General features: G+C 45.7%; 1 pseudogene; it reads left to right on the top strand.

The window, feature by feature from the left end:
• LOC139555197 (syndetin-like) overlaps nucleotides 1-22,123 on the top strand; it is a 174,722-nt pseudogene that overhangs the window by 96,701 nt on the left and 55,898 nt on the right.

Genomic DNA, 22,123 nt, shown 5'->3' with positions numbered 1-22,123 from the left:
AGGCCATTCTACTGTCAATGTTTGTCTATGGAGATTGCATGGCTGTGTGCTCGATTTTATACACCTGTCATCAACAGGTTTGGCTGAAATAGCCGAATCCACTAATTTGAAGGGGTGTCTACATACTGTTGGTGATGTAGTGTACCTTCAGAGTTGAAAGGGTATCTTATGTTATGATAATGGGGTTTGATAAGGATCATCTCTTTTTCACAACTATATTTTTGAAAGATTTTTTATTGAACAGGTAGTGGGGAAATATATAGAGAGAGGATCACAGTGGGGAAAGAGAGAGAGTGGAGACAGAGAGAGAGAGGAGGACAATGGAGGCAGATAGAGAGGATGACCGTGGGGAAAGAGAGAGAGAGGATGACAGTGGAGACAGATAGAGAGAGAGGATGACAGTGGAGTCAGAGAGCGAGGATGACAGTGGTGAAAGAGAGAGAGAGGATGATAGTGGTGACAGATAGAGAGAGAGGATCACAGTGGTGACAGATAGAGAGGGAGGATGACAGTGGGGACAAATAGAGAGAGAGAGGATGCAGTGGGGACAGATGGAGGGAGGATGACCGTGGGGACAGATGGAGAGGGAGGATGACCGAGGGGACAGATAGAGAGAGAGGATGACCGTGGGGACAGATGGAGGGAGGATGACCGCGGGGACAGTTAGAGAGAGAGGATGACCGTGGGGACAGATGGAGGGAGGATGACCGCGGGGACAGTTAGAGAGAGAGGATGACCGCGGGGACAGATAGAGAGAGAGGATGACCGTGGGGACAGATAGAGAGAGAGGATGACAGTGGGGACAGATGGAGAGGGGTTGTGTGAAAGGGCAGTAGGCTGGATTTAAATCTATACCTGTATTATCTCTAGACCAGCCATGCCATATAATGATAATATCTTCTTGATTACATCAACATTCTATCATTTCAAGGTTCACTCACTGATTACAATCAGTATCTCGATTGTGTAACAGTATGTTCATTCTGACAGGACACGGTGCGAGTTAATTAAATGGTCCATTGTTCATGTGAAGGACTGTGAAACCCTTAGTGGAGGTGAACCTTCCATGGCCTTACAGCATTCAGATCAGCTTTCAAATGAGGCAACACAACATTATCAGCTCTCTGTCTGTCTCTCTTTCTCCTCTGTCTTTCTCTCTCCTCTGTCTCTTTCTCCTCTGTCTTTCTCTCCTCTGTCTTTCTCTCTCCTCTGTCTCTTTCTCCTGTCTTTCTCTCCTCTATCTCTCTCTCTCCTCTGTCTCTCTCTCTCTCTCTCCTCTATCTCTCTTGCTCCTCTGTCTCTCTCTCTCTCCTCTATCTCTCTTTCTCCTCTGTCTTTCTCTCCTCTGTCTTTCTCTCTCCTCTATCTCTCTCTCCTCTGTCTCTCTCTCTCTCCTCTGTCTCTCTCTCTCTCCTCTGTCTCTCTCGCTCTCACAGTTCAATTCAAAGGGCTTTATTGGCATGGTTGCCAAAGCATGTAAAACAGATAATCATAGAAGTTTCAAAATAATAGAAACATTTCACATGTTATATTAAGCTATGTACAGTGTTGTAACTATGTGCAAATAGTTTAAGTACAACAGGGAAAATGAATATGGGTTGTATTTACAATGGTGTTTGTTCTTCACTGGTTGCCCTTTTCTTGTGGCAACAGGTCACACATCTTGCTGCTGTGATGGCACACTGTGGTATTTCACCCAGTGGATATGGGAGTTTATCAAAATTGGATTTGTTTTCAAATTCATTGTGGGTCTGTGTAATCTGAGGGAAATATGTGTCTCTAATATGGTCATATATTTGGCAGGAGGTTAGGAAGTGCAGCTTGGTTTCCACCTCATTATGTGGGTAGTGTGCACATAGCCTGTCTTCTCTTGAGAGCCAGGTCTGCCTACGGCGGCCTGTCTCAATAGCAAGGCTATGCTCAATGAGTCTGTACATAGTCTGTATTCTCTTGAGAGCCAGGTCTGCCTACGGCGGCATGTCTCAATAGCAAGGCTCTGCTCACCAGCTGCGATAAAAAAATGGTGTTTATCTTCTTGTGTAACAGCATCAATAAACAATTCATCGCTCAGACCGTTTGTTGTGTTCTCTCATTTATATAAAGGAGGTCTGCTTTCATTTACATTGATGTTCCCAGATTTCCAGGCCTGGATGCTCAAGTCTGTTTTTATTTCCCTCTCACTCTCTCACAGTCTCTCTCTCTCACCCTCTATCTCTCACAGTCTCTCTCTCTCTCTCTCTCTCACAGTCTCTCTCTCACAGTCTCTCTCAATTCAATTCAATTCAATTGACTTTATTGACATGGCAAGTTATTATTACTTACATTGTCAAAGTATACATATCGAAAAATTTAAATAAAATATATATGTATACACAAAATATATATATATTTATATATAAATAAATGGTGGGATTAACAGCAATAATAATAGTAGTAGTGGACATGGGATTACCGTTAATAACAGCTACAACAACAAAATTAATCAGAACAACAATACATTAAAGCAACAGTAGTAGACCAGTGTCAACATGACTGAGAAGACACATGACCTGGTGTCAGGACCCGGTGCGAGAAACAGTCACTAAATCGGCAGAACCCAGAAGATGAGGCAGACACAGCAGTACTAGAGATGGTGGTTTAATAAAAAATAGATATCTTCCAAAATACAAAGAAAATCCACAAAGTGGTAAAAACAGCAAGGGAAAAACAAACCTCAAAAGACTAATCCAAAATACAAAAGAACAAAACCAGAGAACCTCTGGAAAATCCAACAAGAGAAAAATATATGTTCACAACAAGGCTTGGGCTGGGGCTGGGTGCTAACATACAAACACTGAGCAGGGAACTGAGGAACACACAGGGATTAAATACTAACAAGGGAACGACATACAGGTGCAAACAATAATTAGAGCAAGGGAAAAACAAAAGGTACAAAAAAGGTGCAATGGGGACATCTAGTGACAAAAAAAACCAGAACAGTCCTGGCCAAAACCTGACAGAATCCCCCTCCTAGGAACGGCTCCTGACGTTCCTACCAGCCTTCTCAGGGTGGAGGGCCCTGAACTGACGAATGAGGTCAGGGTCCAGTATGTCCTTGGCAGGAACCCAGGAGCGCTCCTCGGGACCGTAGCCTTCCCAGTCCACCAGATACTGCCAGGACCGCTGCACCCGGCGGGAGTCCAGTATCCGGTGGACGGTATAAGCCGACTGGCCTCCGATGACACGGGGCGGAGGTCTGCCTGCCGGAATAAGGGGAGAAAAAACAACAGGTTTTAATAAAGAAATGTGAAATGTGGGATTGATTTTAAGGGATCTGGGTAAGTGCAGGCGAAAAGTAACGGGATTGACTCTCCTGGCAATCTTAAAGGGTCCGATGAATCTCTGGGACAGCTTGCGAGACTCCACCCGTAGCGGTAAGTTTTTTGTTGAGAGCCATACTCTCTGGCCGGAGTACAGGGTAGGACCGGGACGGCGACGTCTGTTGGCTTGTCGTTGGTACTGCTGTGAGGAACGCAGAAGATTAAGACGGGCCTTCTTCCACGTAAGCCGACAGCGTCTGATGAACCTCGAGGCTGAAGGCACTCTGACTTCTGCCTCCTGGTCCGGGAACAATAGAGGAGCATAGCCAAACTGACACTCGTGCGGGGATATACCAGTGGAGGAGGAGCACAAGGTGTTGTGCGCGTACTCGGCCCAAACAATGAAGGATGACCATGTGGATGGGTTGTTGGAAACCATACATCTGAGGGTGGTTTCCAGCTCCTGATTCATCCTCTCAGTTTGGCCGTTGGACTCCGGATGGTACCCTGAAGATAAACTGGCCGTGGCCCCTATGAGTTGGCAGAAGGCCTTCCAAAACCTTGAGGCGAACTGGGGACCTCTGTCGGAAACCATATCTTGCGGGATGCCAAAGACTCGGAACACATGGTTAATCACCAACTCAGCTGTTTCCTTGGCAGAAGGTAATTTGGTCAAGGGAACAAACCTGGCCGCCTTAGAAAACCTGTCGATGATGACTAGGATCGTAGTATTACCATGGGACGGAGGAAGGCCAGTAATAAAGTCCAGCGAGATATGGGACCAGGGTCGGTGGGGAATAGATAAAGGGTGAAGGAGTCCTTGAGGGCGGAGGTGAGAAGATTTGCCCTGGCAGCACACGGAACAGGCCTTGACGAAAGTGGCAACGTCTTCTTTTATGGTGGGCCACCAGAACTTACGCTGGATGAACTCCAAGGTGCGACCTACGCCCGGGTGACAGGTGAGGCGAGAGGAGTGCCCCCACAGAAGGACTTGGGACCTTGCTGCCTTGGGAACAAACAACCGATTATCAGGACCTCCTCCAGGGCCCGGTTCGATGGCTTGAGCTTGTTTCACGGTATCCTCCACTTGCCACGAGATCGGAGCCACGATCTTAGCGGCAGGAAGAACAGTCATGTCAGTATCTTCTCGAATGGCAGGAGAGTAGACTCGTGACAAGGCATCCGGTTTGAGATTCTTCGACCCGGGTCTATAGGTGAGAATAAACTGGAATCGGCTGAAGAAAAGAGACCATCGAGCTTGTCTGGAGTTCAACCGCTTCGCCTGCTGGATATACTCCAGATTTTTGTGGTCCGTAAGCACTTGAAACGGTTGAGAAGCCCCCTCGAGCCAGTGTCTCCATTCCTTCAATGCCATCTTAACCGCCAGGAGTTCACGATCCCCCACATCGTAATTCCTCTCGGCCGGGGTAAGCCGGTGAGAGAAGAAGGCGCAAGGATGAAGCCTCTTGTCTTCACCCCTCTGAGACAGGACAGCTCCAACACCAACCTCTGATGCGTCTACCTCCACCACAAAAGGTTCATCCGCCGTCGGTAGTGTCAGGATGGGAGCAGAGAGGATGCGCTGCTTGAGTCCTTGGAAGGCCGTCTCAGCTTCTCTTCCCCACAGAAACCTTGTGTTGCCACCCTTGGTTAAAGCTGAGAGAGGGGCTGCCACCGAGCTGAAGTTCTTGATGAACTTGCGGTAGAAGTTAGTGAAGCCCAGGAAACGCTGAACTTCCTTAACGGACTTGGGGGTGGGCCAATCTGCTACCGCCCCTACCTTCTTGGGGTCCATCTGGACTCGACCGGGTTCCACTACAAATCCCAGGAACTGTACTCGAGAGGAATGGAATTCACACTTTTCCGGCTTAACGTACAAATGGCTGTCTAGGAGGCGTTTGAGCACTTGTCTGACATGCTTAGTGTGTTCTTGAAGGGAGCTCGAAAAGATGAGGATGTCATCCAAGTAAACAAACACGAAAATGTTAAGCATATCCCTAAGCACATCGTTTATGAGCGCTTGGAACACAGCCGGGGCGTTGGTCAGGCCGAAGGGCATCACCAAGTATTCGTAGTGACCAGTAGGCGTGTTGAAAGCGGTCTTCCACTCGTCACCGGGTTTGATCCGCACAAGATGGTATGCGTTCCGCAGGTCAAGCTTAGTGAAGACCACTGCTTCCTGGAGCAGCTCAAAGGCTGTGGCCATAAGGGGTAGCGGGTAGCGGTTACGGACGGTTATGGCATTAAGTCCCCGGTAGTCGATGCAAGGACGTAATCCCCCGTCTTTTTTGGCCACAAAGAAAAACCCTGCTCCCGCCGGCGAGGTGGATGGACGCATGAGGCCTGCTGCCAGAGCGTCCTTGATGTAGGTATCCATAGCAGCTCGTTCGGGAGGAGATAGGGAAAAGATCCGACCCCTGGGGGGGCAGGTGCCCGGAAACAGGTCGATGGGGCAATCGTAAGGTCTATGGGGTGGTAGTTTGGTGGCCCTCTGTTTGCTAAATACCGGTTTGAGGTCATGGTAACACTCGGGAACTCGGGACAGGTCGATGGATTCTAGAGACTCGGGAGGGGAACTCGGGGAACTTGGGAAGATACAAGTGGCTTGGCACGTAGGACCCCACTGCTTGATAGTGCCCACAGACCAGTCGATGTGAGGGTTATGGCTGTGAAGCCAGGGGTATCCAAGGACGAGAGGGAACTCGGAACACGAGGTCAGATGAAAGTTCATCACTTCCTGGTGTTGGGAAACTGAAAGACGCAAGGGGGTAGTGACACGAGTGACAAGTCCAGATCCCAAAGGGCTTCCATCCAACGTAGTAACCCTTATGGGGTCACTTAGAGGTTCAGAGGGAACGCCATTCTCCTTCGCCCAGACACCATCCATGAAGTTACCTGCGGCTCCAGAGTCTACCAAGGCTTGAAGGGGAAGCTCGTGGTTGTCCCAGGAAAGGGTAACTGGAATGAGCAGGCGGGAGTTGGATGGATGAGAGGAGGTTATGTTTCCCGTTACCGTCCTCCCAGGCCTGCACAGGAGAGTGCGTTTTCCCTGGAGCTCGGGACACGTGGAGAGGAAATGGCCCGGTTTGCCGCAATATAGACAGCATCGCTCCCTCATCCGGCGGTCTCTCTCAGCCTGGGAGATGCGTCCAACCTGCATGGGTTCCGGTGGAGTCAGCGGGGATAAAGGTGGAGACTCGGAGCTGGGACCGATAGGAGCTAGGGTGAGAGATCTACGGTTGAGCTCTCTCTCTCTCAGACGCTGGTCTATGCGTGAAGCCAACTTGATCAGGGACTCGAGGTTGTCCGGTGGTTCCCGAGTGGCCAGTTCATCTTGGATGGTGTCGGAAAGACCCTTCAAAAAGCACACTGTGAGCGCCTCGTCATTCCAGCCACTCGCTGCTGCCACCGTGCGGAACTGGATGGCATAGTCCGTCACGCTGCGCCGACCTTGGCGGAGAGTCAGGAGCTGTTTGGCTGAGTCAGGACCGCTGGTAGGACCTTGAAACACTCGCTTGAATTCTTCAGCAAAGGTAGAGTAGCTGGCACAGCAGGGACTTTGGGCATCCCACACAGCAGTAGCCCAGGCTAGGGCTTTTTCCGACAGCAGGGTGATGATATATGCTATCTTGGACCGGTCGGTGGGAAATGACGAGGGTTGCAGCTCGAAGGAGAGAGAACATTGGGTGAAAAACCCCTTACAACCACTCGGATCACCTGAGAACCGTTGGGGAGGCGGCAGACGAGGTTCAGCCAGGGGGTTAACTGCCACGGGCACTTGAATCTGATGAACTGGAGCAGAAGCGGTTGCAGGAGAAAGTTGATCAGAAATCTGCTTTATGGAAGTCATCATCTCCGACAGAAGTTGAGAATGTCCAGCCATTAAGGCCTCTTGCTGAACCAGAGCAGCTTCGTGACGTTGGACAGTCCCCTCGTGGTGGGACAGCATGGGAAAAAAGTCCTGGGTACTGGCTGCCTCTGGGTTCATTTTAATGGCTCAGTGTTTCTGTCAGGACCCGGTGCGAGAAACAGTCACTAAATCGGCAGAACCCAGAAGATGAGGCAGACACAGCAGTACTAGAGATGATGGTTTAATAAAAAATAGATATCTTCCAAAATACAAAGAAAATCCACAAAGTGGTAAAAACAGCAAGGGAAAAACAAACCTCAAAAGACTAATCCAAAATACAAAAGAACAAAACCAGAGAACCTCTGGAAAATCCAACAAGAGAAAAATATATGTTCACAACAAGGCTTGGGCTGGGGCTGGGGCTGGGTGCTAACATACAAACACTGAGCAGGGAACTGAGGAACACACAGGGATTAAATGCTAACAAGGGAACGACATACAGGTGCAAACAATAATTAGAGCAAGGGAAAAACAAAAGGTACAAAAAAGGTGCAATGGGGACATCTAGTGACAAAAAAAAACAGAACAGTCCTGGCCAAAACCTGACACCTGGTACGAAAGACAAAACAAAACTAAGCTAAATGGGAAATATTATCAACATTACTTTGCATTTTTCACTGGCTGTCCCTCAGGCTGTGGCAGGAGGACACATATTTGGCTGCCAAAACTGCACATTTTGGCTTTTCACCCAATAAATATTTGAATTTTTCTTCATCTTTTATAGTTTCAAATTCTTTGTATTGAATTATAATTTTGGGAAAGAAATATGCTCTTAGGTCTGAGTATTTGTCACAGTGTAGTAGGAAATGCACTTCTGTCTCTACCTCTCCCCTGGAGCAGAGTGAGCACAGCCTGTCCTCCCTGGGCAGCCAGGTTTGTCTGTGACGACCGGTCTCTATAGCCAGACTGTGCTCACTGAGTCTGTACCTAGTCAATGTTTTCCTCAGTTTTCTATCAGTCACAGTGGTCAGATAGTCTGCCACCATGTACTGTCTGTTTAGAGCCAAATAGCATTGAAGTTTACTTTGATTTTTTGTGGTGTCTTTCCAATAGGTTATATATTTTTCTTTTTGTTTTGTGATGATTTGGTTGGGCCAGATTTTCTGAGGGCTGTCCCGAGGCTCTATGGGGTTGGTTTGGGTTGGTGAACTGAGCCTCAGAACCAGCTGGCTGAGGGGACTCTTCTCTGGTTTCATCTCTTGACATTGTAGAGCTGTGTGATGGAATGTTTTAGGGTCACTTGTTTTTAGATGGTTGTAAAATTTGATGGCTCTTTTTTCTATTCGAATGAGGAGGGGATATTGGCCCAATTCTGCCCTACATGCGTTATTTGGAGTTTTTCTTTGTACTTGCAATACAGTCTTGCAAAACTCTGCATGCAATACTTCAATTGGATGTTTGTCCCATTTAGTAAATTCATTATTAGAGAGTGGACCCCATACTTCACTGCCATATAGAGCAATTGGTTCTAGAACTGATTGAAAAATTTTGAGCCAGATTCTAATTGGAATTTCAATTTTGATGTTCCTTTTAATGGCATAGAATGCTCTTCTTGCTTTGTCTCTCAGCTCATTCACAGCCTTGTGAAAGCTACCTGTGTTGCTGATATTTAGTCCTAGATATGTGTAGTTTTTGGTGTGTTCTAATAGAACTGTGTCCAAATAGAATTTATATTTGTCATCCTTATTTCCGGACCTTTTTTGGAATATCATTATATTAGTTTTTTTTAGGTTAACGGTCAGAGCCCAAGTCTGACAGAACCTGTGAAGATGATCTAGGTGCTGCTGTAACCCCTCTTTAGTGGGAGACAGCAGCACCAGGTCATCTGCGTACAGCAGACACTTGATTTCAGTGTTGTGTAGGGTGATACCAGGTGCTGCCGATTCTTCTAATGTTTTTGCCAATTCATTAATGTAGATGTTAAATAATGTTGGACTTATTGGGCAGCCCTGTTTCACTCCCCGCCCCTGAGAGAAGAAGTCTGTTTGCTTGTTGCCAATTTTAACCGCACATTTGTTTTTAGTGTACATTGATTTAATAAAATCATATGTTTTCCCTCCAATACCACTTTCTATTAGTTTATAAAAAAGACCTTTGTGCCAAATTGAATCAAATGCTTTCTTGAAATCTACAAAACATGAGTAGATTTTGCCTTTGTTTTGGTTAACTTGTTTATCAATTAGAGTGTGGAGGGTGTAAATGTGGTCTGTTGTACGATAATTTTTTAGAAATCCCTCTCTCTCTCTATCACCCTCTATCTCTCACAGTCTCTCTCTCTATCTGTCACAGTCTCTCTCTCTCTCTCTCTCTCTCTCTCTCTCTCTCTCTCTCTCTCTCTCTCTCTCTCTCTCTCTCTCTCTCTCTCTCTCTCTCTATCACCCTCTATCTCTCACAGTCTCTCTCTCTATCTGTCACAGTTTCTCTCTCTCTGTCCTGTGTTTTGTTGCATCATTATTGAGTGAAACTGATACTTTCTCCAAACACATAACCCCTTGTCACCCTCCATTCCAGCTGCGATAGAAAAAGGTGTTTATGTTCTTGTGTAACAGCATCAATAAACAACTCAACGCTGGGGCCGTTTGTTGTGTTCTCTCCTTTATAAAGGTCTGCTTTCATTTGCATCAATGAGCCCTGATTTCCAGGCCTGGAAGCTCATTTCTTGTGTCTTGCTTCCTCCCGTCTCTTTTGGGAGCTGTGTCATATACTTTCATATTTAGTTTCTCTAAAACTCAGGTTGTATTTCTTTGTGCTTAAACTGAATGGAAGGTAGATTTGCAGCTAGCAGTCATTCATGTATCTCAGATTAAACAGACACTGTTGTTTGTGTCTTCCAAATTGTCCTTGGCATGGAGTTAATGAGGTGATTTATTCTAGCATGGTATGATGATTCACCCACTCTAGCTCGTAACAACCTTCCCATCTCAAGCTGTCTAGGCACAATAGTGTTAAACAGGCTTTCAGTAATTCATATTTCTATGTGCCAGATAGGTCTGCACTTCACTCATCACCACGGTAACACCAGATGAGTTTATCTAGTGCTCTGGTAGGCGATGAAGTCTCAGGAAAAGGCTGAGGAACATTTCCCATATGGTACAGCAGGGGATTCCTCCTGACCGTTAGCTCTGTGAGAGATGCACCAATGATCACTGAGAGCAGAAGAGAGACGTGGGAGAAAGAGCGGCATTTGCTGATTAACAGAGTGAAGTGTGAATTAAACCAATGAAAAGGAGACAGTTGCTCAGTCTGCATGTAGCCTTCTATACTGTAATCAGTGGCACAAGCAGAGAAAGAGAAGCATGGTGCATGGTGGCTGAACATGAAAGCCCTCCATGCTGGAGCACTACCGCTGTGTCACGCTGCCACACATGGTCACCCACTCTGAGCATCATACTCTATAAGGCTTCTCTGTAATGGTCAGTTGTGTACCCTCCTTGCAAGTCATATAGCCAGGAATGACTGATGGTTTGTTTAAGACCATGGTACTATGATTTTTTTGGTACTCAGAGGAGTTGTCTTGGTAAATGACACAAGTGTTTTTGTTTCAACAACAAGGCAGAACAGGACAGCACAGCTGGCCCATTAATGTACACAGAGAGCTAACATTAATAATATGCATGTACAGTCGTGGCCTAAAGTTTTGAGAATGACACAAATATAAATTTTCACAAAGTCTGCTGCCTCAGTTTGTTGATGGCAATTTTCATATACTCTAGAATGTTATGTAGAGTGATCAGATGAATTGCAATTAATTGCAAAGTCCCTCTTTGCCATGCAAATGAACTGAATCCCCCAAAAAATATTTCCACTGCATTTCAGCCCTGCCACAAAAGGACCAGCTGACATCATGTCAGTGATTCTCTCGTTAACACAGGTGTGAGTGTTGACGAGGACAAGGCTGGAGATCACTCTGTCATGCTGATTGAGTTTGAATAACAGACTGGAAGCTTCAAAAGGAGGGTGGTGCTTGGAATCATTGTTCTTCCTCTGTCAGCCATGGTTACCTGCAAGGAAACATGTGCCGTCATCATTGCTTTGCACAAAAAGGGCTTCACAGGCAAGGATATTGCTGCCAGTAAGATTGCACCTAAATCAACCATTTATCGGATCATCAAGAACTTCAAGGACAGTGGTTCAATTGTTGTGAAGAAGGCTTCAGAGCGCCCAAGAAAGTCCAGCAAGCGCCAGGACCGTCTCCTAAAGTTGATTCAGCTGCGGGATCTGGGCACCACCAGTACAGAGCTTGCTCAGCAGGCAGGTGTGAGTGCATCTGCACGCACAGTGAGGCGAAGACATTTGGAGGATGGCCTGGTGTCAAGAAGGGCAGCAAAGAAGCCACTTCTCTCCAGGAAAAACATCAGGGACAGACTGATATTCTGAAAAAGATATAGGGATTGGACTGCTGAGGACTGGGGTAAAGTCATTTTCTCGGATGAATCCCCTTTCCGATTGTTTGGGGCATCTGGAAAAAAGCTTGTCCGGAGAAGACAAGGTTACCATCAGTCATGTCAACAGTAAAGCATCCTGAGACCATTCATGTGTGGGGTTGCTTCTCAGCCAAGGGAGTGGGCTCACTCACAATTTTGCCTAAGAACACAGCCATGAATAAAGAATGGTACCAACACATCCTCCGAGAGCAACTTCTCCCAACCATCCAGGAACAGTTTGGTGACGAACAATGCCTTTTCCAGCATGATGGAGCACCTTGCTATAAGTCAAAAGTGATAACTAAGTGGCTCGGGGAACAAAACATCAATATTTTGGGTCCAAGGCCAGGAAACTCCCCAGACCTTAATCCCATTGAGAACTTGTGGTCAATCCTCAAGAGGCGGGTGGACAAACAAAACCCCACAAATTCTGACGAACTCCAAGCATTGATTATGTAAGAATGGGCTGCCATCAGTCAGGATGTGGCCCAGAAGTTAATTGACAGCATGCCAGGGCGGATTGCAGAGGTCTTGAAAAAGAAGGGTCAACACTGCAAATATTGACTCTCTGCATCAACTTCATGTAATTGTCAATAAAAGCCTTTGACACTTATGAAATGCATGTAATTATACTTCAGTATTCAATAGTAACATCTGACAAAAATATCTAAAGACACTGAGGCAGCAGACTTTGTGAAAATTAATATTTGTGTCATTCTCAAAAGACTGTAAATCTCTCATGGCTCAAGGTGGAGGAAAGATTGACTTCATCACTAATTGTTTTTGTAAGAAGTGTTGACAAGCTGAATGCACCGAGGTGTCTGTTTAAACTACTAGCATACAGCTCAGACAACCATGCATACCCCACAAGACATGCCATCAGAGGTCTCTTCACAGTCCCCAAGTCCAGAACAGACTATGGGAGGCGCACAGTACTACATAGAGCCATGACTACATGGAACTCTATTCCACATCAGGTAACTGATGCAAACAGTGGAATCAGATGAAAAGAATACGTCTTATGGAACAGCGAGGACTGTGAAGAGACACACACAGGCACAGACACACACTCTACAGACACGTACACATACAGACACGTATGTGGATGGATGTTGTATTGTAAATATGGATGTTGTATTGTAAATATGTGATAGTGGAGTAGTGGCCTGAAGGAACACACTAAATGTATTGGGTAAAGTGTTATGAAATGTAATGTCATGTAATATTTTAAACTATATCACTGCCTTAATGTTACAAATACAAAACAGAGATTTTTCAAAATCCTATCCTGAGTTTATTGCAGGATATTATTGAGATAGTTTGCAGATCTCCCCACCTCACGGCTTATTCTAGAATATATTATTTCGTTTTTCAGCATTCTGCCAGACAACTACATTCAGAAACAGCCACCAGAGAAACAGTGTCAAGTGTAATGTGTTGCCTGACTGTCGCTCCAGTCTGCTAAGTGTAATGTGTCGCCTGACTGTCGCTCCAGTCTGCTAAGTGTAATGTGTCGCCTGACTGTCGCTCCAGTCTGCTAAGTGTAATGTGTCGCCTGACTGTCGCTCCAGTCTGCTAAGTGTAATATGTTGCCTGACTGTCGCTCCAGTCTGCTAAGTGTAATGTGTCGCCTGACTGTCGCTCCAGTCTGCTAAGTGTAATGTGTTGCCTGACAGTCGCTCCAGTCTGCTAAGTGTAATGTGTCGCCTGACTGTCGCTCCAGTCTGCTAAGTGTAATGTGTCGCCTGACTGTCGCTCCAGTCTGCTAAGTGTAATGTGTTGCCTGACTGTCGCTCCAGTCTGCTAAGTGTAATGTGTTGCCTGACTGTCGCTCCAGTCTGCTAAGTGTAATGTGTTGCCTGTCAGTCTCTCCAGTCTGCTAAGTGTAATGTGTTGCCTGACTGTCGTACCAGTCTGCTAAGTGTAATGTGTTGCCTGTCAGTCTCTCCAGTCTGCTAAGTGTAATGTGTTGCCTGACAGTCGCTCCAGTCTGCTAAGTGTAATGTGTCGCCTGACTGTCGCTCCAGTCTGCTAAGTGTAATGTGTTGCCTGACTGTTGCCTGACTGTCGCTCCAGTCTGCTAAGTGTAATGTGTTGCCTGACTGTTGCCTGACAGTCGCTCCAGTCTGCTAAGTGTAACGTGTTGCCTGACTGTTGCCTGACAGTCGCTCCAGTTTGCTAAGTGTAATGTGTCGCCTGACTGTCGCTCCAGTCTGCTAAGTGTAATGTGTTGCCTGACAGTCACTCCAGTCTGCTAAGTGTAATATGTTGCCTGACAGTCGCTCCAGTTTGCTAAGTGTAATGTGTTGCCTGACTGTCGCTCCAGTCTGCTAAGTGTAATGTGTTGCCTGACTGTTGCCTGACTGTCGCTCCAGTCTGCTAAGTGTAATGTGTTGCCTGACTGTCGCTCCAGTCTGCTAAGTGTAATGTGTTGCCTGACAGTCGCTCCAGTTTGCTAAGTGTAATGTGTTGCCTGACTGTCGCTCCAGTCTGCTAAGTGTAATGTGTTGCCTGACTGTTGCCTGACTGTCGCTCCAGTCTGCTAAGTGTAATGTGTTGCCTGACTGTCGCTCCAGTCTGCTAAGTGTAATGTGTTGCCTGACTGTCGCTCCAGTCTGCTAAGTGTAATGTGTTGCCTGACTGTCGCTCCAGTCTGCTAAGTGTAATGTGTTGCCTGACTGTCGCTCCAGTCTGCTAAGTGTAATGTGTTGCCTGACTGTCGCTCCAGTCTGCTTTTCTCTGCTGCTCCAGAAAATAGGAATACACATTTAATCTGTCTGTTTGAGTCTCTAGTGGAGGGAGCACGCCACTGTTGTCCTCAACTGTGTGTCTGTTAGTCGCCCACAGACGAGAAGAAAAGCTGTCCTCACAACCGGTTGTCTCGAAATTAGTCCAAGTTCCAGGATTGAAAACGTCTGACATAGTTTGATTTTGTCATGAAACATCACTGTAACTTGCCTGAGGTGTGGGCAGTGCAGTGGACTGCCAGTGTTGCCACCATGACTGAATGAATGTGTTGTATTGTCCTTGAGGAGGCTAGCTGCAATTTGATGAAGGAGAAGGAGGAGGAGATGATGTTGTGCTTTGCTGGCTCGGCAGATCTGCAGATTGCTGACTAGTAGGCTGGGTGACGTTTTTTTTTTCATCCTCTGCAGTTTGGGAAGCACTATGATCACATCTCAAAATGGAAGTGAATCAGCTAAAAAAATGAAAGGAATTTAAGCCACCTCATCTCCCTCCGACCCTAGCCGCCCCAAAACACTGTACTCAGCTCTCTGTCTGAATGATCCAGTGATCGGACTCCAGTGCCTCTCCATATATCAACTCCAACCTGCCCTCTGGAGGTGTAGAGAATACACTCCGGAGATAAAACACCCAGCTGGGACCTTACCCGGAGCAGGTGTAGTGTCCGTGTGTGTCCAGCTGGCTGTTCCTCTGGTCTGTCCGGCTGAGGCTAACCCCCTGGGGGGGGCCAGGCCGTGCCCCCTGAAGACCTACTAAAGATCACAGAGCCCCTGCGACCCCTTTCTCCTGCCAACTAGTCCCAGTTGCCAGGCAACGTGCTGTGATATTTCCTACCATAGCAGGAGAGCATCACCATCAAATGGCAGGGCTGGACCATTGATAGTCCTCCTGGATGTGGATCACTAATTTAACACTTGGATAACAGGTAGCCACTGGGGTTAGATGGGGGAGGCAATTTACTTTTGTCTCCTCAATTTGAGATATTAAACATGGTATACAATGCCTTCTGAAAGTATTCATACCCCTGGACTTATTCCACATTTTGATGCGTTACAAATACAGAAATATCTCATTTACATAAGTATTCACACCTCTTTGCTATGATGCTCCAAATTGAACTCCGGTGCACAACTTGATTGGAGTACACCCGTGGCCAATTCAGTTGTTTGGACATGATTTGGAAAGGAACACACCAGTCTATATAAGGTCCCACAGTTGACATTGCATGTCAGAGCAGAAACTATACCATTAAGTCCAAGGAACTCTGTAGATCTCCGAGATACTGTAGAATTGTGACGTTTCCAAGGACACAGTGGTCTCCATGATTGGGAAATTGAAAGAATATGGAACTACCCAGACTGCCTAGAGCTGGCTGTCCGACCAAACTGAGAAACTGGGCAAGGACCTTGGTCAGGTAGGTGACCAAGAACTCAATAACCACTCTGACAGAACTACAAAGTTCCTTGGCTGAGATGGGAGAATATGCCAGAAAGACAAGTTTCTATAACACTTCACCAATCTGGGAGAGTGACCAGACGGAAGCCACTCCTGAAAAAAAGACACGACAGCACGGCTGGAGTTTTGCAAAAAGGCACGTGAAAGACTCTGAGAGCATAAGGCAACAGATTCTGTGGACTGATGAGACAGAAATGTAAATCTTGGGTCTGAATGCATAGAGCTGTCTGGATAAAACCAGGCACCGCTTATCACCTGTCTAACACCATCCCTACCTTGAAGCCTGATGGTTGCAGCATCATGCTATGGGTATGCTTTTCAGCGGCACGGACTGGGAGACTGGTAAGGATAGAGGGAACATTGAATGGAGCCAAATACAGGAAAATCCTTGATGAGAACATACTTCAGAGTGGAAACAACCTTAGACAGGGGCGAAGATTTACGTTCCAACAAGACTATGATCCCAAACACAGCCCAAGCAACGCTGGAATGGCTTCAGAACAAGAATGTGAAAGTCCTTGTGACCCAGCCAAAGCCCAGACTTGAATCCCATTGAAACTCTGTGGAAAGACTTGAAGATTGCTGTTCAACACCACTCCCCATCTAACTTAACAGAGCTTGAGAAAATCTGTGAGGAAGAAAATCCCAAAATCCAGACGACTCAAAGCTGTAGTCGCCACCAAAGATAGCTCTACAAAGTTTTACTCAGGGGTGTGAATACTTATGTAAATTAAATATTTCTGTATTTCATTTTCAATACATTTGCAAAAATGTCTAAAAATATGTTTTCACTTTGTCATTATGGGGTATTGTGTGTAGATTCAGTCTGTAACAAAACAAAAGGTGGAATAAGTCTTATTCCACCTTTTGTTTTGTTACAGACTGAATCTACACACAATGAATACTTTCTGAAGGCACTGTATCATGCTTTTGAAATCTGGAAGTATTATTGGTGACATATTGTCTTGGGATTAACCCATTTTTCTCTCCAATAATAGCAACATTCTCATAATATCCCACAGTAAAGGAATGCTTGACACATCAGTGACGCCCTGTTATTGCTTCTAAATATGGTGGCAGGCATTAGAAAGATATGGAAGGGGCTGAGATGAAATGGATCTAGCAGTCAGCTGTGTGTGTCTGTGTGATATTGTGTGTCGAGAGGCGTGATTGTTTTAGGCTGCTATAGCTGTTCCTCTGTTAGGCTCTGTGTTGTCTGATATTAGCTCCATCTCAAACATCTCACGAGGGGACAGACAGCGTCAACATCCACAAACTCACTGATTGCATCACATGATGCCATACTAGGTTATTGGTAGTGACAGCCAGGAACTTGGCAAACTGTAGCAAAACACTTTGCAACAAACGTTTTTGCAGCTAAAACAAGTGTTTCTTATTGGACAAGTTTACATTAGTCCCTCCCCGTTTTGCTTCCATTTGGTTCCCAGTGAATACACCCCATGTGCTGGGTGGCTTGTTCGTAGGCGACTTTTAAATAGTCCATGTGTGAGACATAGTCATGTGACCATTTTTCCCATGAAACCAGTGTTTGTGTAAATCTAAAAAACATTTTCCCATCGGAATAATTTGTCTGTTGTCTTTTTTTGGAGGGGGGGGTTATTTTTTAGAAGGGTTTATTCTACACTTCAGGAGGACTATAGTTAAGCTGCTTCCTGTCTGTTTATTGTGGTTTAACTACTTAGCTAATTGTCCCAGTGACTGTTGTTGAATGTTAATGTGAGAGGTTTTACCAACTGAGCAATTCTTTGCTAATGAGTATCCTGCACGGGGAAAAGTTGTATAGGGGTGCATCCCTTCATTATTCCAGTACATACAGATGTCGTCTATGTAACGGTTGTCGAAGTCGTTCTCCTCCTCAGACGAGGAGGAGCATGGATCGGACCAACACGCAGCGAGGTATGTAGACATAATGAATATTTATTAATGACAAGACGAACACGAAAAACACTTGGAAAATTACAAAACAACAAAACGACGTAGACAGACCTGAACTTGAGAACTTACATAGACACGAAGAACGCACGAACAGGAAAGACTACACAAACGAACGAAAACACGAAACAGTCCCGTGTGGTGCATACAGACACAGACACAGGAACAATCACCCACAAACAAACAGTGTGAACAGCCTACCTAAATATGGTTCTCAATCAGAGGAAACGTAAAACACCTGTCCCTGATTGAGAACCATATCAGGCTAGTTAACATGAACCCAACATAGAAACACATAACATAGAATGCCCACCCAACTCACGTCCTGACCCACTAAAACAAACAATTAACACAATAACTAGGGTCAGAACGTGACAGTCTATTTTCCCGTGCCCCTGTTCCTGCCCATTTGATACATTCTAAATCTAAACACATTTTACGTATTAGTAAAGATTCATTGAGAATAGTTTGTTGGGTGAAAATATGATAACTTAATGAGAGAACAGCTGTGCATGAGGCAAGGAACTGAGCGCAAACTTTTTTTGTGACTTTCTCAAATCATCAATAGCCTATAGTCACACCATGCAGCCTATTATGTTCTGATTTCTAACACATTCTTAGGTTTGTATCATTCACATCTAAGTTGCCTAATAATTCTAAATCTAGCATATTTATGTTTACTTTTACGCTCAAAATAGCGACTTCATATGCACATTCTCTCCAGAATGGGAAAAATATCCTTTCTATTTTATTCAGCTAGGTTAAATTATATTCTTCTTACTATAAAATCATATAACATGAAAGACTGGCATGGGACTTATAAGCATATCTTGTCAGCTAAATGAACAAGCCTACATGGAGCATTGAGCATAGTCAGATAACATACAGTAGGCCAACTCATAGGCTGTTCTGTTCTTCTTTGTATCATAATGTTTCTTTAGACCTGACCAAAATAAATATTGGATTTGTTGTGATGGTCTACATTCAATTGATTGATTTCATTATTTATGAGACTTTTTAAATGTACAGTAGATGTTGCCAAGGCGCACGTCAGTGGCTTGTATGCAGCTTGTATGCGTGGATGCCTAAAGATACTAAACGTGTTTGTTAATTAACGGTCAATTACCGTGAGACCGGCAGTCTTTTGCATGACAGTAACTGGCTGACAAAATGTAATGACCGCCACAGTCCTAGTCACATGTCCGTGGCTTGCTATATAAAGCAGGCAGACGGGCATCGAGGCATTCAGTTACTGTTCGATTGAACATTAGAATGGGCAAAACGAGTGACCTAAGCCTCTTTGCTTGTGGTTTGATCATCGGTGCAAGGCAAGCTGCGTCCAGTATCTTAGAAATGGCTGGCCTTCTGGGCTTTTCACGCACAACAATGTCTGTGGATTACTGAGAATGTGCGACAAACAAAAAACATCCAGTTAGCGGAATAGCAAGAATTGTGCAAGCTAACAGACTGGCCACAAACAGACAAGTAGCGGTGCAGTACAACTGTGGTGTGCAGAACGGCATCTCGAAACGCACAACTAGTTGATCTTTGTCACGGATGGGCTATTGCAGCAGAAGACCACACCTGGTTCCATCAGTTAAAAACAAGAAGACGTGGCTCCAGTGGGCACGCAATCACCAACACTGGACAAATGAGTGGAGAAACATGGCCTTGTCCAACAAATCCCAGTTCCTGTTGTGTCATGCTGATGGCAGAGTCAGGATTTGGTGTAAGCAGCATGAGTCCATGGCCCCATCCTGCCTGGTGTCAACGATACAGGCTGGTGGTAGTGGTGTACTGGATTGGGGAGTGTTTTCCTGATGCACATTTGGTCCTTTGATACCAATTGAGCAATGAACACCATAGCGTATCTGAACTTTGTTGCTGATTAAACCCAATCGAATATCTTTTGGATGAGATGGAGCTCCCGTTTGGCGCAGCAGTCTAAGGCACTGCATTTCAGTGCTAGAGGCGTCACTACAGACCCTGGTCGGGTCAAGTCATGCGAAACATGAAGCCGCACCAATGTGTAGGAGGAAACACCGTCCAACTGGCAACCGTGTCAGCGTGCATGTGCCCAGCGCGCCACAGGAGTCGCTAGAGCGCGATGGGACAAGGACATCCCGGCCGGCCAAACATTCCCCTAACCCGGACCACGCTGGGCCAATTGTGCACTGCCTCATGGGTTTCCCGGGTCGCGTCCGACTGCGATACAGACTGGGATCGAACCCGGATCTGTAGTGACGCCTTAGACCGCTGTGCCACTCAGGAGGCTCAGAGGGCTCTATGTTAGTATTACCTTCCCCTCGGGTTCTCTTAACATGTTCTTTTTACATTTAACCAAACTTATTATGTGTTAAAGTGTCAACTCTTCTGTTGAGTGCCGTAGGTTCTACGGCATGGGGAATGTTTGATTTGCAACAAGTGGATATTGCCAAAATAAAGAAGAAACACCAAATGTGAAAGAAAGTTTATCCTTTGTTGTGGTGTTTGTACTATAGTCATAAACAGACATACACATGAACTCAACAACATGAATCAAAAACACTACAACTCTAACTCGGGCAATAACATTGCTTTCCTTGTATTCCATTAGCTTTGGAGCTTTGCATCACTGGAGAGACAGGGTGGGGTCACTGAATGATATCATTCACTCCACTCGCTGTTTGCGATTGTGAATTCTCTCACCCAGAGGCATTTGGAGAAAGAGTTTGGCAGCCGAGTGGGTCTGGCAGCCTGAACCCTGGCTTCCTCTAATTTACAGGCTGGCGGTAAACTTTGAGAGGGGAAAGAGAGACGGCTGCAATACATAAATTGATCTGGAACCCTTCGCTCCTGTTAGCTTTTCCACAGCCAAGGTCCGTGTTGCTATGCACTGTTTGCCCCTGCAGAAAGCCCTGGTGTGCGTGGCTTGCTGTCGGTAATTTACAGCTGCCTGGTAGAGGGAACAGGAGGTCTCACACACGGAGCTATGTTTAAAACAATTGGCATCATAGAGCTTCTGGTGAGCGGCAGCAGACTCCTTTCAGAATGCAATGATGACTCTTTAGTCTCTGACGGTGTTGAAAACTACGGCTGGAGAAATGGTCCTTGATCTGTGTCAGGCCACGAGGTATGTAGCCTCGGAGCTCTGTGCACCGCTGGGCTTGATGGGGCGAGCCTCTCAATGCCAGCCGTAGAGAGTTATGACGATGCTAGCTGCTATGTTGAGGTTGGCCAAAACCTAACTCAACTCATTTGCCCTTTTCCCCAGAGTGATGGGTTGTTTTTTTACTTCTCAAATGAAGCTGAGAATCTCAAAGAAAGCACCAACTGTGGTCCCGTGTGGCTCAGTTGGTAGAGCATGGCGCTTGCAACGCCAGGGTTGTGGGTTCATTCCCCACGGGGGGACCAGGATGAATATGTATGAACTTTCCAAATTGTAAGTCGCTCTGGATAAGAGCGTCAGCTAAATGACTTAAATGTAAATGTTAAATGTCTGTCTTCATGACAGTCCCTCCCTCCATTCAGTCACACCATTTACATAGGCCAATGTGTAAAGTATTACTAGATTGCTTTGTGCCTGAAATTGTGCCACAAGAGGCAGGTCATGTTTTGATGGGCCTACTAAAGGTCTATGTACAATATAATAAATTTCTTTGGACTTTAAAAAAAATGTAGGGGTCAGGCACAAGGAATTTAATAGTGTTCGACGTTGTCGTCGATGTAATAGTTTCAGGCTCATTACTGAACCATCGGTGTCTGTGGGTCAGAAAAAGAAAAAACACACACAGTGTGACGGCCGTTAAAAGAAGAGGACCACGGTGCAGTGTGGTGAGCGTACATTTTCCTTTTATTAATAAAAATGATGCCGAACAAAACAATAAACACTACAAAAACAAACCGAGAAGCTAAAGGCTATATGCTCTAAACAAAGTCAACTAACCACAAATACAGGTGGGAGAAAGGGCAGCCTAAGTATGGTTCTCAATCAGAGACAACGATAGACAGCTGTCCCTGATTGAGAACCCTACCCGGCCAAAACATAGAACTACAAAACATAGAACATAGAATACCCACCCCAACACACGCCCTGACCAAACCAAAATAGAGACATAAAAAGGATCTCTAAGGTCAGGGCGTGACACACAGCCAGTTCTCTCTGGCTGCAAGACGGTTTGAAGATAAGCGCCTGTCTACCTGCCTGTCTGCCAGTAGCCTACTTCTTCACATACAGCCCCATCCTAATTTGAATGACATCTTCTGGGATGACAGTTAGCTGTTCCACTGTTCTCTTTGTTAAGGTGTATTCATTATGCTACTGACTGATTAATTAAAGGAGCACTGAGATGAAGTTT

The sequence above is a fragment of the Salvelinus alpinus genome, chromosome 26 (assembly GCF_045679555.1).
Source record: "Salvelinus alpinus chromosome 26, SLU_Salpinus.1, whole genome shotgun sequence".
Classification (NCBI taxonomy): Eukaryota; Metazoa; Chordata; class Actinopteri; order Salmoniformes; family Salmonidae; genus Salvelinus; species Salvelinus alpinus.
The sequence above is the reverse complement of the archived record's forward strand: the minus strand, read 5'-3'. Positions and strand labels throughout refer to the sequence as shown.